The sequence below is a fragment of the Balaenoptera physalus genome, assembly GCF_965194825.1.
Source record: "Balaenoptera physalus genome assembly, chromosome: X".
NCBI classification, from domain to species: Eukaryota; Metazoa; Chordata; class Mammalia; order Artiodactyla; family Balaenopteridae; genus Balaenoptera; species Balaenoptera physalus.
The window spans coordinates 81,141,129-81,153,403 of record NC_138903.1 but is presented as its reverse complement, the minus strand read 5'-3'; positions in this window follow the sequence as shown (position 1 = coordinate 81,153,403).

The window sequence follows — 12,275 nt, the reverse complement described above, 5'->3', positions numbered from 1 at the left end:
TTTTTTTTTTTTTAACATCTTTATTGAAGTATAATTGCCTTACAATGGTGTGTTAGCTTCTGCTTTATAACAAAGTGAATCAGTTATACATATACAATATGTTCCCATTTCTCTTCCCTCTTGCATCTCCCTCCCTCCCACCCTCCCCATCCCATCCCTCTAGATGGTCACAAAGCACCGAGCTGATCTCCCTGTGCTATGCGGCTGCTTCCCACTAGTTATCTATTTTACATTTGGTAGTGTATATATGTCCATGACACTCTCTTACCCTGTCACATCTCACCCCACCCCCTCCCCATATCCTCAAGTCCATTCTCTAGTAGGTCTGTGTCTTTATTCCCGTCTTGCCACTAGGTTCTTCATGGCCTCTTTTTTTTTTTTTTTTTTTTTCCCCTTAGATTCCGTATATATGTGTTAGCATACTGTATTTGTTTTTCTCTTTCTGACTTACTTCACTCTGTATGACAGACTCTAACTCCATCCACCTCATTACAAATACCTCCATTTCATTTCTTTTTATGGCTGAGTAATATTCCATTGTATATATGTGCCACATCTTCTTTATCCATTCATCTGTCGATGGACATTTAGATTGCTTCCATGTCCTGGCTATTGTAAATAGAGCTGCAATGAACATTTTGGTACATGACTCTTTTTGACCTATGGTTTTCTCAGGGTATATGCCCAGTAGTGGGATTGCTGGGTCGTATGGTAGTTCTATTTGTAGTTTTTTAAGGAACCTCCATACTGTTCTCCATAGTGGCTGTATCAATTTACATTCCCACCAACAGTGCAAGAGTGTTCCCTTTCCTCCACACCCTCTCCAGCATTTATTGTTTCTAGATTTTTTGATGATGGCCATTCTGACCGGTGTGAGATGATATCTCATTGTAGTTTTGATTTGCATTTCTCTAATGATTAATGATGTTGAGCATTCTTTCATGTGTCTGTAGGCCATCTGTATATCTTCTTTGGAGAAATGTCTATTTAGGTCTTCGGCCCATTTTTGGATTGGGTTATTCGTTTTTTTGTTATTGAGCTGCATGAGCTGCTTGTAAATCTTGGAGATTAATCCTTTGTCAGTTGCTTCATTTGCAAATATTTTCTCCCATTCTGATGGTTGTCTTTTGGTCTTGTTTATGGTTTCCTTTGCTGTGCAAAAGCTTTTAAGTTTCATTAGGTCCCATTTGTTTATTTGTGTTCTTATTTCCATTTCTCTGGGAGCTGGGTCAAAAAGAATCTTGCTGTGATGTATGTCATAGAGTGTTCTGCCTATGTTTTCCTCTAAGAGTTTGATAGTGTCTGCCCTTACACTTAGGTCTTTAATCCATTTTGAGTTTATTTTTGTGCATGGTGTCAGGGAGTGTTCTATTTTCATACTTTTACATGTACCTGTCCAATTTTCCCAGCACCACTTATTGAAGAGGCTGTCTTTTCTCCACTGTATATGCTTGCCTCCTTTATCAAAAATAAGGTGCCCATATGTGTGTGGGTTTATCTTCCCCTAACTCTTTATATATTCCACCAGCTGTTCTTTATAGTTAAGTACTGTACTTCATGGCTTCCTTCACCCTGGCCCCTCTAAGTCAGGTTCTCTCCTTCACTGGGTTTGCACTCCTCTGAATATCCCTTCTCTTCTTTACCTATTTAACTTGTACTTCTCCTTTGTTTCTGGACTCCAGTAAAATTTCCTTGAGGAAACCTTCCCTGGGCTTCCTGACTAGGTTAAATTCCTATTATATGTTCCCACAACACTATCTTGCTCTCCTTCATACCAGTTTTCACAGCTCTAATTTTATATTTATTGGCGTGATAATTTTATTAATGTCATTTCCCCTAACAAGATGGTCAGCTACATGAAACACTGTGCTCATTTTGGCTCCCCATTGCTTATTCCTCCTTCTCCTGTCACAATGCTTGATATCAAGGAGGTACTCAATAAGTGCTGAAGGCAGGAAGGAAGCAAGGAAGGAAGGAAGGAAGCAAGGAAAATATGAGTGGAGGGAGGGAGGAAAATGCCAAAATAAAGTTTATTCAGCTGAAGTACAATCGAGGAGAATTTGCCTTTCTTCTTTGATAACAGAGATAAATAGTTGTGACGTCTCTTTTCCTCTTTCATTGGTTAATCACTGGAAATCTGTAGGGCAGGTCAGTTATCCAGAAAGAACTCGTGAACTAAGGGGAAAGATTCTACCTCTTGATGTCAGATTTTAATGACTGAACAGGAATTCAAGTGCAGTTCATATATATATTGCATATATTTTAAAAAAGGGTAGTGAAAGTCATTCACTATTTCACTATTCTGGTCAGACTGATCCCCAGAAATATTTATTTTGGGTGCAAAGGTCATGACAATATTCCTCTTCCTCTTCTTTATGAAAACATCGTGGAATGATGCTAACTGTAAACACATAGATAAATGAGACAGCCAAGACATTTCCAAATGCTAAGCAGTGCCTCTTCTTTATTTGGGGATTAGTGGTTTGCTCCACTAAAAATCACAAGTCAGATGGAGATTGAACTTTTTGTTTGAATATTTTTTAATGTTGTTCAAGCACCCCTTAGGTTAAAAAATTTTTACTCAGTTGTCACCTTGACATTGTTACTTTGTTATTTCTTTCCCAATTGAAATCATAAATCCTGCTTTAAGAATCATTTAAACTTTCTGCATTTATATGTTATTTTCTTTTTTTAAAAAATAAATTTATTTATTTATTTTTGGCTGCGTTCTGTCTTTCTTGCTGTGCGCAGGTTTTCTCTAGTTGTGGAGAGTGGGGGCTACTCTTCATTGTGGTGTGCAGACTTCTCATTGAGGTGGCTTCTCTTGTTGCAGAGCACGGGCTCCAGTCATGCAGGCTTCAGTAGTTGCAGCACGTGGGCTCAGTAGTTATGGCACGTGGGCTCTAGAGCACAAGGACTTAGTTGCTCTGTGGCATGTCAGATATTCCTGGACCAGGGATGGAGCCTGTGTCCCCTGCATTGGCAGGCGGATTCTTAACCACTGTGCCAACAGGGAAGTCCTGTTATTTTCAATGTAACTGAAAATCTTTTTAACTTCATCAATCATAACAGCTGTGTTTCCTTTAAAAAGTATAATAAAACATCAATTGGAAGTAGAGATGGAGGAGGAGAGTGAGTGATGATTAAGAATAAAGATGCATAGTGTATATTTTATTGATGATCAGATTAAATAGAACTTGAGAAGGAGGTTCCAAGATGCATTGCTCACTTTACCAAACATTCCTTTCATATGGTCTCTTTCTATTTTAGGTGTAATTTAACGCAGAGATGGTTACAAAGTGCAGGGAAACACAGGCTCCCTAAGCAAAACCAAACAATATTGACTAAGTGTTGTGTCACTGGAAGCAGACATTCAGACTCCCCGATGTTTTAATTTTTGATTTAATTTTTTGATAATGCATATAGTTGCATCTCTGTGTCTCAGACAGGAAAGAGAAAAAAAAAATGACCAGCTAAACCATTAGGGGGTTTGCATCTACTTACCAGGTTTTTTGTGCTTTCTCTATTTTTAATATCCCAAATCCTGAGGCCTCTCAGGATAATAAAAGAGATGTGATTGGGTTATTATCTGTCAAGGATAAAATACAGTGACTCATACAAAATTAAATCAAAGAGATTTGTAAAGTCTAAAATGATATCACTTTCCCCCCCATTCTCATAATCAAGTTCTCATTTACTTTGTGTATATAAATATGCAGTTAGATGCTCTATTTTTTCCTATTTCCTGCACTCTGATCAATGTCTCTATGACCTATTGCTATGTAGAACACATCTACTTCATGAGCATGTATTTGGATCATAAAATGAAGCAAATAGAAAAATATATTTTTTTTCTTCTAAAAGCATCTAGTTGATCATACAAAAGTCAACCCTACTGAAAGGTTTCCAATTGTTTGATTTACAAAACTAAGGCCAAGGTTCAACTCCACAGTTTTAGCAGCTTAGGAAGTTTTGTTTTGTCTGTATCAATTTAAATCACTTGATTTTATAACTCAAATTCTCAGATTGGAAAGTTGTGTGCTTTGATATTTTTATTTCAACTAATAGTAAGGGACTCTTAAAGCAATGTTTTCATGATTAATCAAAATGACTCTGTTAGCTTTGGGGTTAGAACTAATGAGCGTGAGAAAGAGGTAAGAGCTAGAAAAAGGAGTAACAGCCACTTTTTAAAATTATCACATACACAAAAAAATAAAAATAAAGTTTGTCATAACATTTTTTTGCCTACTGTGATGATAATGAACATAAAATGAATAGCAATTTTTTTATTCAATGCCTATGTGCCATGAACTGTGCACTCAGTATCCATCATAGATAGGTATTCTAATTTATAGTTTACATACAGATCAAGGATCTAGGTAATTAGACCTCAAGTCCCTCAGATAAAATTGGCTAAGATTAAATGATTCAGTTATACATCAAGGCTTGCTCTCATTGTGTCTGCACAGAGTAGGGTATAACCTATTCTTCATATACTGGTGAAATTCAACTTACTCCTTTAGCACAAATCAGATGAATCTGTTACTTTGCAGCAAAGGATTCTGCTTTATCAATCTGCTAACACAGCCAGATAAAGCTGTATATTTTTATACTTGGTGGAAACATTCAAGGAATTACTTGATTCTTAATTAGCAGGTAAAGGATTCTTACATGAAAGGTATTTTCTCCCACCATAGCACAGAATATATATTTATTCCTAGTAGAGTGGTAAAAACCAAGGGGAGGGGTGTGTGTTTGTGTGTGTGTGTTACAGAAAAATTTTGTGACGCTCATATATAATTTATTTAGCACAACGCTAACAATCTCTCTTACAACAATGTTACAGGGAAGTATCTGCAGGCAACACACTGAGAGAGCTTGCGATTTTGACCTATCTTGACTGTGGATTTTGATAACTCTCCCTATTAGCAAGCTTTGCTTTAGTAAGTAACTCCTTACAAAAGGTTAGTGACTTTTGAGTAGCTCAAGTCCCAGGTCTCCTAGACATCTGATATGAAAATCGTGGGTAGGTGTTGATTGATTCTGCAAGGAGTGAAAAACTAGGAGGCATAGAGTTGTCTAGAGATCTAGATAACTTCTTGCAGTGCATTCTGATGCTATGATTTCACAATTATTTGGTAATGGTGATGAGGATAATTTCTGTGCTTCTTAGCTCCCAAAACACATTGCAGAATGCATTCTGAAATTTCCCAGATGATGGAAGTTAAAGTTTGATTAAATTGAGAGCTGTGAAATAGTGGCTAGAGGGCATACAACACAGTTAGAAAAAGAATAAATCTCAATTGAGAGTTTACTGCCTTCCTCAAAGAGGACCTAGTGTTATGGTTCTGTTCTTGCTCCATGAATACCTATAGTGCCAGGTCTTTTTCTTCTCCTGATGTCTGGTTAGTACCATAGAGTGAAATGTGAAGATTATTGAACAAGAAGTTCAAAGTCATGAAATGATTCAAGTATTTCATCTATACACTTGACATTTAACTAAAATAAGGAAAATAAATGATCTGGACTCTGAGTTAGGCAATTCTTTCGAGAAGAAAGAACATGGGAAATGATTCAGTTTTTTTCTATCAAAAAGTCTTAGCCCTAGACTGGGAAAATTTCTCTGAACAAGGAAGAAAATAAACTTAATTTAACAAATATCTGAGTGCCTAATATGTGCCAATGGGGACACATTAGAGGAGACCTTTACTTTTGAAGAGGTCACAGTACAGCCAGAATGACAATTAACAAAAAAAATTGCATTTTTTTCACACACCTTAGTGAACTTTTAGATTAGATTATTTAATTGTGCACTATCTGGTAATAATCTTGGAAAGCACAGTGAAACCATTTATGAATTTGTTTCCAACATATTAACTAAAAACTATACCCAGAAAAAAATGATTCAATATTCCTTTAAAGGCCCAGGTAAATCTCACTTCTTTCACAGAGTTTTCTCTGTTTGCTTCAAAGTACACACTCCTATTTTTTTAACCATAAGCCATATTTCATACTGCCTAAAACATCTACATAAATTCAGTGGTATACTGTGTCATTATTTACAATCTTTTTTTTTTTTTTTTTTTTTTTGGCTTAAACAACAAAAATTTATTTTCTTACAGTTCTGGTGGTCAGAGTCTTACAAGAATCTCACTGGGATAAAAGGTGTTGGCAGGCCTCTGTTCCTTCTGGAGGCTCTGGGGAGAATCTGCTTCCTTGCCTTTTGCACTTTCTGGAGGCCTCCTGCATTCCTTGGCTTGCATCCTCTTCCTCCATATTCAAAGCCAGCAATGTTGGGCCAAGTGTTTCTCAAACTGCCTCTCTAGTTCTCTGGAGCGTGGAAGATCTCTGAGATACTCTTCCCTCTTTTCTACCTTCTATACTCTGGTTGTCCTTCAAGACTAAGTTCAGTTTTTTCCTCCCCAACACGCTGATTGTTGGAGGATCAAGGAATATGTAGAAGGTTGCACATCAATGTTTGCTTTAACATCCCAGGAGCAGGATGGGCAGGAGGTTCACTCTGTATGACAGTCTCCAAGTCCATCCACATCTCTACAAATGACCCAGTTTCATTCCTTTTTATGGCTAATATTCCATTGTATATATGTACCACATCTTCTTTATCCACTCATCTGTCGATGGGCATTTAGGTTGCTTCCATGACCTACCAGGCTATTGTAAATAGTGCTGCAATGAACACTGGGGTGCATGTGTCTTTTTGAATTATGGTTTTCTCTGGGTATATGCCCAGTAGTGGTATTGCTGGGTCATATGGTAATTCTATTTTTAGTTTTTAAGGAACCGCCATACTGTTCTCCATAGTGGCTCTATCAATATCAATTTGCATTCCTACCAACAGTGCAAGAAGGTTCCCTTTTCTCCACACCCTCTCCAGCATTTGTTGTTTGTAGATTTTCTGATGATGCCCATTCTAACTGGTGTGAGGTGATACCTCACTGTAGTTTTAATTTGCATTTCTCTTATTATTAGTGATGTTGAGAAGCTTTTCATGTGCCTCTTGGTCATCTGTATGTCTTCTTTGGAGAAATGTCTATTTAGGTCTTCTGCCCACTCTTTGATTGGGTATTCTGTTTTTTTAATATTGAGCTGCATGAGCTGTTTATGTATTTTGGAGATTAATTTTTTGTCCATTGATTCATTTGTAAATATTTTCTCCCATTCTGAGGGTTGTCTTTTCGTCTTGTTTATAATTTCCTTTGCTGTACAAAATCTTTTAAGTTTCATTAGGTCCCATTTGTTTATTTTTGTTTTTATTTCCCTTACTCTGGGAGGTGGCTCAAAAAAGATCTTGCTGTGATTCATGTCAAAGAGTTTTCTTCCTGTGTTTTCCTCTAAGAGTTTTATAGTGTCCGGTCTTACATTTAGGTCTTTAATCCATTCTGAGTTTATTTTTGTGTATGGTGTTAGGGAGTGTTCTAATTTCATTCTTTTACATGTAGCTGTCCAGTTTTCCCAGCATATTTACAATCTTTATGAATGAAATTTCCTGTATTAGAGTGTAAGCTATATGAAAGTAGAATATTTTTTTGTCTGTTTGGTATACTGTTGTACCTATAGCATAGTAAATATTCAACAACATTTGTTGAAAGAATGAATAAGTTAATTAAAGGAGGTGTTTTGTTACTCATTAAGTAGCTTGACAAATAATTCACTCTGGTTGTTCTATTTTAATTGGCCAAGATACTTCTTACCATTGGCTAATTCTGTTTTTCCTTTTTGCTTCAAAGCAGTAAGATGCAAGCAGATGCCTATGACTTCCCTAAGGTGAGACTAATGTAAAGAGCAGTGAAGTGTCTTTCAAATTATGACCCACTAAAATGTGCCGAGAAATCAATAAACAGATAGATAGCTCTTAGAATCCACATTGTTAAAAAAAAAAGAAAGAAAAGAAAAGAATCCACATCGTTATTTGCTCCTCTTCTAATTGGTTGGGTGTTTTCTAGTTTAAGGAATACTGAGTAAAGGACGATTTTAAATATATATGTATATATACCCATATATGTATATATAAATGCTTCACTAAATCAAAAAGATTTTTTTTCTACAATTATGTTTGACCCATGTTCTCAAATATTCTTAGTTAACTAGAATCCAAATTTTGAAAAAGGCCATGTATTACTGCAGTTCTTTGATTAGTTTGCAAACTACTAAGAATATACCTCCAAGGAATGCACTATAAACCAAATGTCATAAATGTAGATTTTGAAAATCAGCTGTGTCTTGCCATGTTTCTTGTTTTGACTACCAAAAAACAAACTAAAATAATGTATACGCTTAAAAAAATAAAAATAGTATTGCATTAAATAGAATACAATATATGCATAAATTCATTTCTGTCGAGTGAAAAATCGCACCAGAATTTTGTGTCCTTCATCTCTATTCTCTCATTTGTTACCATATTCAGACAATTTAACATCCATGTTGATAGCTCATTCATCTCCTCAACCTCACAATTATTTTACTTCAGCTGGTCAACTCTTACACATAGTATCTTGGAAAGCACCTGTCCCCAAAATACAACAATCACCAACCAACAAGATCACATGGCATCATATTCTTTCAGCTTTTATTTCCTGTACTTAGACTTACCCCTTTCAGACCATAATCTCCTTATCATGTAGTATATCCTGCTCAACTCCACTCATTATATCTTTTTTTTTTCTCTCTTTCGGTCCATTTACAACCTGATCTTTACTAAACTACTAATTTAATAGCTTATGACTTTTTAACTTAATATTTTTATTTTGAGATAATTGAAGATTCACAAGCAATTGTAAGAAATAGGATAGATAGATACTGCATACCCATTACAGTATTTTAAACTATAAGCACAGTGTTATACAACACACCTTTAAAACTTTTTCATCTTGCATGACTGAAACTTTATATACATTCAACAGCAACTTCCCATTTCCCCTTTTCTCCAGCCCCTATTCTACACTCTGCTTCTATGTGTTTGACTATTTTAGATTCCTCATATAAGTGATATCATGTTCTGTGTCTGGCTTATTTCATTTAGGATAATATCCTCCAGGTTCATCCATGTTATTACAAATGGCAGGATTTCCTTCTATTGTAAGGCTGAATAATATGCCCTTGGGTATGTGTGTGTATACACATACATATATCATCTTCTATATCCATTCATTCATTGATGGACATTTAGGTTGCTTCCATGTTTTACCTAGTGTGTATAATGCTGCAGTGAAAATGAGAGTTCAGATGCCTCTTCAAGATCTTTTGGATATATACCCAGAAGGAGGATTATTAGGTCATATGGCAGTTCTATTTTTAATTTTTTCAGGACTCTCCATATTGCTTTCCATAGTGCCTGCACTAATTTACATTCCCACCAACATTATACAAAGGTTGTCTTTTCTCAACATCCTCCAACAGTTGATATATTTTGTTTTTAAATAATAGCCAACCTGGGACTTCCCTGGCGGTCCAGTGGTTAAGACTTTGCCTCCAATGCAGGGGGTGCGGGTTCAATCTCTGTTTGGGGAGCTAAGATCCCACATGCCTCGCGGCCAAAAAACCAAAACATAAAACAGAAGCAATATTGTAACAAATTTAAAAAAGACTTTAAAAATTGTCCTCATCAAAAAAATCTTTAAAAAAAAAATATCCAACCTAACAGGTGTGAGGTGATATCTCATTGTGGTTTTGATTTTCATTTCCCTGAAGATTAGTGATGTTAAGCACCTTTTCATATACCTGCTGACCATTTGAATGTGTTCTTTAGAGAATTGTCTATTCACACCCTTTTCCCACTTTTTAATGGTGTTATTTGATTTTTGCCATTGAGTTCTAAGAGTCCCTTATATATTGTGGATATTAACCCTTCATCAGATATATGGTTTGCAAATATTTTCCTCATTGTACAAATTGCCTTTTCATTTTATGAATTGTGTCTTTGGCCATGCATAAACTTTTTTGTTTGATGTAACCCCATTTATCTATGTAGGCTTTTGTTGCCTGTGCTTTTGGCATCATATCCAAGAAATCACTGCCAAGACCAATATAAAGAAGGTTTTCATCTCTGCTTTCTTCTGGGAATTTTATGGTTTCAGGCCTTACATTTTAGTCTTGTTCCACTTTGACTTCATTTTTGTGTCTGTTATAAGATAAGCATCCAATTTCATTCTTTTACACATGGACCTCCAGTTTTCCCAGCATCATTTATTGGAGAGATTACCCTTTCTTTATTGAGTGTTCTTGGCATCTTTGTCAAAAATTAGCTGAAAGTATTTGTGTGAGTTTATTTCTGGGTTCTTGATTCTGTTCCATTGATCTATGTGTCTGGTTTTATGCCAATATCATAGTGTTTTAATTACTATAGCTTCATAAGATATTTTGAAATGAGAATGTGCAATGCTTACAGCTTTGTTATTCTTTCTCAAGATGGCTTTGTCTATTTTGGGTCTTTTCTGATTCTATATGAATTTCAGAATTGCTTTTTATATTTCTGAAAAAAATGACATTGAGATTTTGGTGCAGATTGCACTGAATCTGTAGATTGCTTCGGCAGTATGGACATTTTAACAATATTAAGTTTGCTGATCCATGAACAAGGGATGTCTTTCCATTTATTTGTGTTTTATTTCATTCCTTTCATTAATGTTTTGTAGCTTTCAGTATACAGTTCTTTAACTGCCTTGGTTAAGTTTATTCCAAAGTATTTTATTCTTTTTGATGCTGTTGTAAATGGGCTTGCTCTCTTAATATCCTCTTAGATTGTTAGTTATTAGTGTATAGAAACACAAATGATTTTTTAAAGTTGATTTTGTATCTAGCAACTTTCCTGAATTTGTTTATTGGTGCTAATATTTTTTTGGTGGAATATTTAGTGTTCGTTACATACAGATCATATCAGCTGTGAACAGAGGTAATTTTCTTCTTTCTTTCAGATTTGGATGCATTTTATTCATTTTCCTTGCCTAATTGCTGTGGTTAGGGCTTCCCATACTATGTTGAAAAGAAATGGGGAGAGTGGGCATCCGTGCCTCTTTCCTGTTCTTAGAGGAAAAACTTTCATTTTTTCCATGTTGAGTATAAGGTTAGCTATGGTCTTTTCCTATATGGCTTTTACGATGCTGAGGCAATTTCCTACAGTTCCTAGTTGGTTGAGTCTTGTTTTTTTTTTTTTTTTAACATCTTTATTGGAGTATAACTGCTTTACAATGTTGTGTTAATTTCTGCTGTATAACAAAGTGAATCAGCTATACATATACATATATCCCCATATCCCCTTCCTAATGTGTCTTCCTCCCACCCTCTCTATCCCACCCTTCTAGCTGGTCACAAAGCACAGAGCTGATCTCCCTGTGCTATGCGGCTGATTCCCACTAGCTATCCATTTTATATATGTCCATATATACACTACCACTCTCTCACTTTGTCCGAGCTTACCCTTCCCCCTTCCCGTGTCCTCAAGTCCATTCTCTAGTTGGTCTGTGTCTTTATTCCTGTCTTGCCCCTAGGTTCTTCATGACAATTTTTTTTTTTAATTCCATATATATGTATTAGCATACGGTATTTGTTTTTCTCTTTCTGACTTACTTCACTCTGTATGACAGACTCTTGGTCCATCCACCTCACTACAAATAACTCAATTTCATTTCTTTTTTTTTTTTTTATTTTTTTTATTTTTACAAGAGATAAATAGACTGACACCAAGCATTGTACATGGATGACCACAACAAAAGCAACAATGATTGCAATTACCAAACATGAAACACACTCATACTATGTCATAATATTGACATTCAGTCCAGTAATCCTCCACTGTAACAGCTCCTTTACTTTGCAGTGAAAATTGATTTGTATATTCTTTGCCTCCGAGTCCTTGTGGGATTTTTTTTTTTTTTTAAATTCAGACAGAAAGTCACAAAAATTATACTCATCCTCATCAGTTCACTCAGTCCCATGTAATTAATTGTTTTTTTTTTTTCATCTTGATCTTTTGTTAGCACTTTTATGAGTTCATCAGTTTTTCATCAGAGTTCTGAAAATGCTTATTCATTCAGTTCAGCAGTACAGTCAGTTACCAGAAACCTGTACTTGTCAGAGTCTTTTCCATGAATTTCTTGAAGATGAAACCCTTTTATAGGAACATATTTGCAAAATCATCAGAGTACACCCAGAACTGTCTGTAAATGACAAAGGACTTAAAAATGACCACGGTAAAAGATTTGATGAAAGTTCATAATAATGCAGTTGACAAGAAAATTAGTTATTTCTGAGATATACAT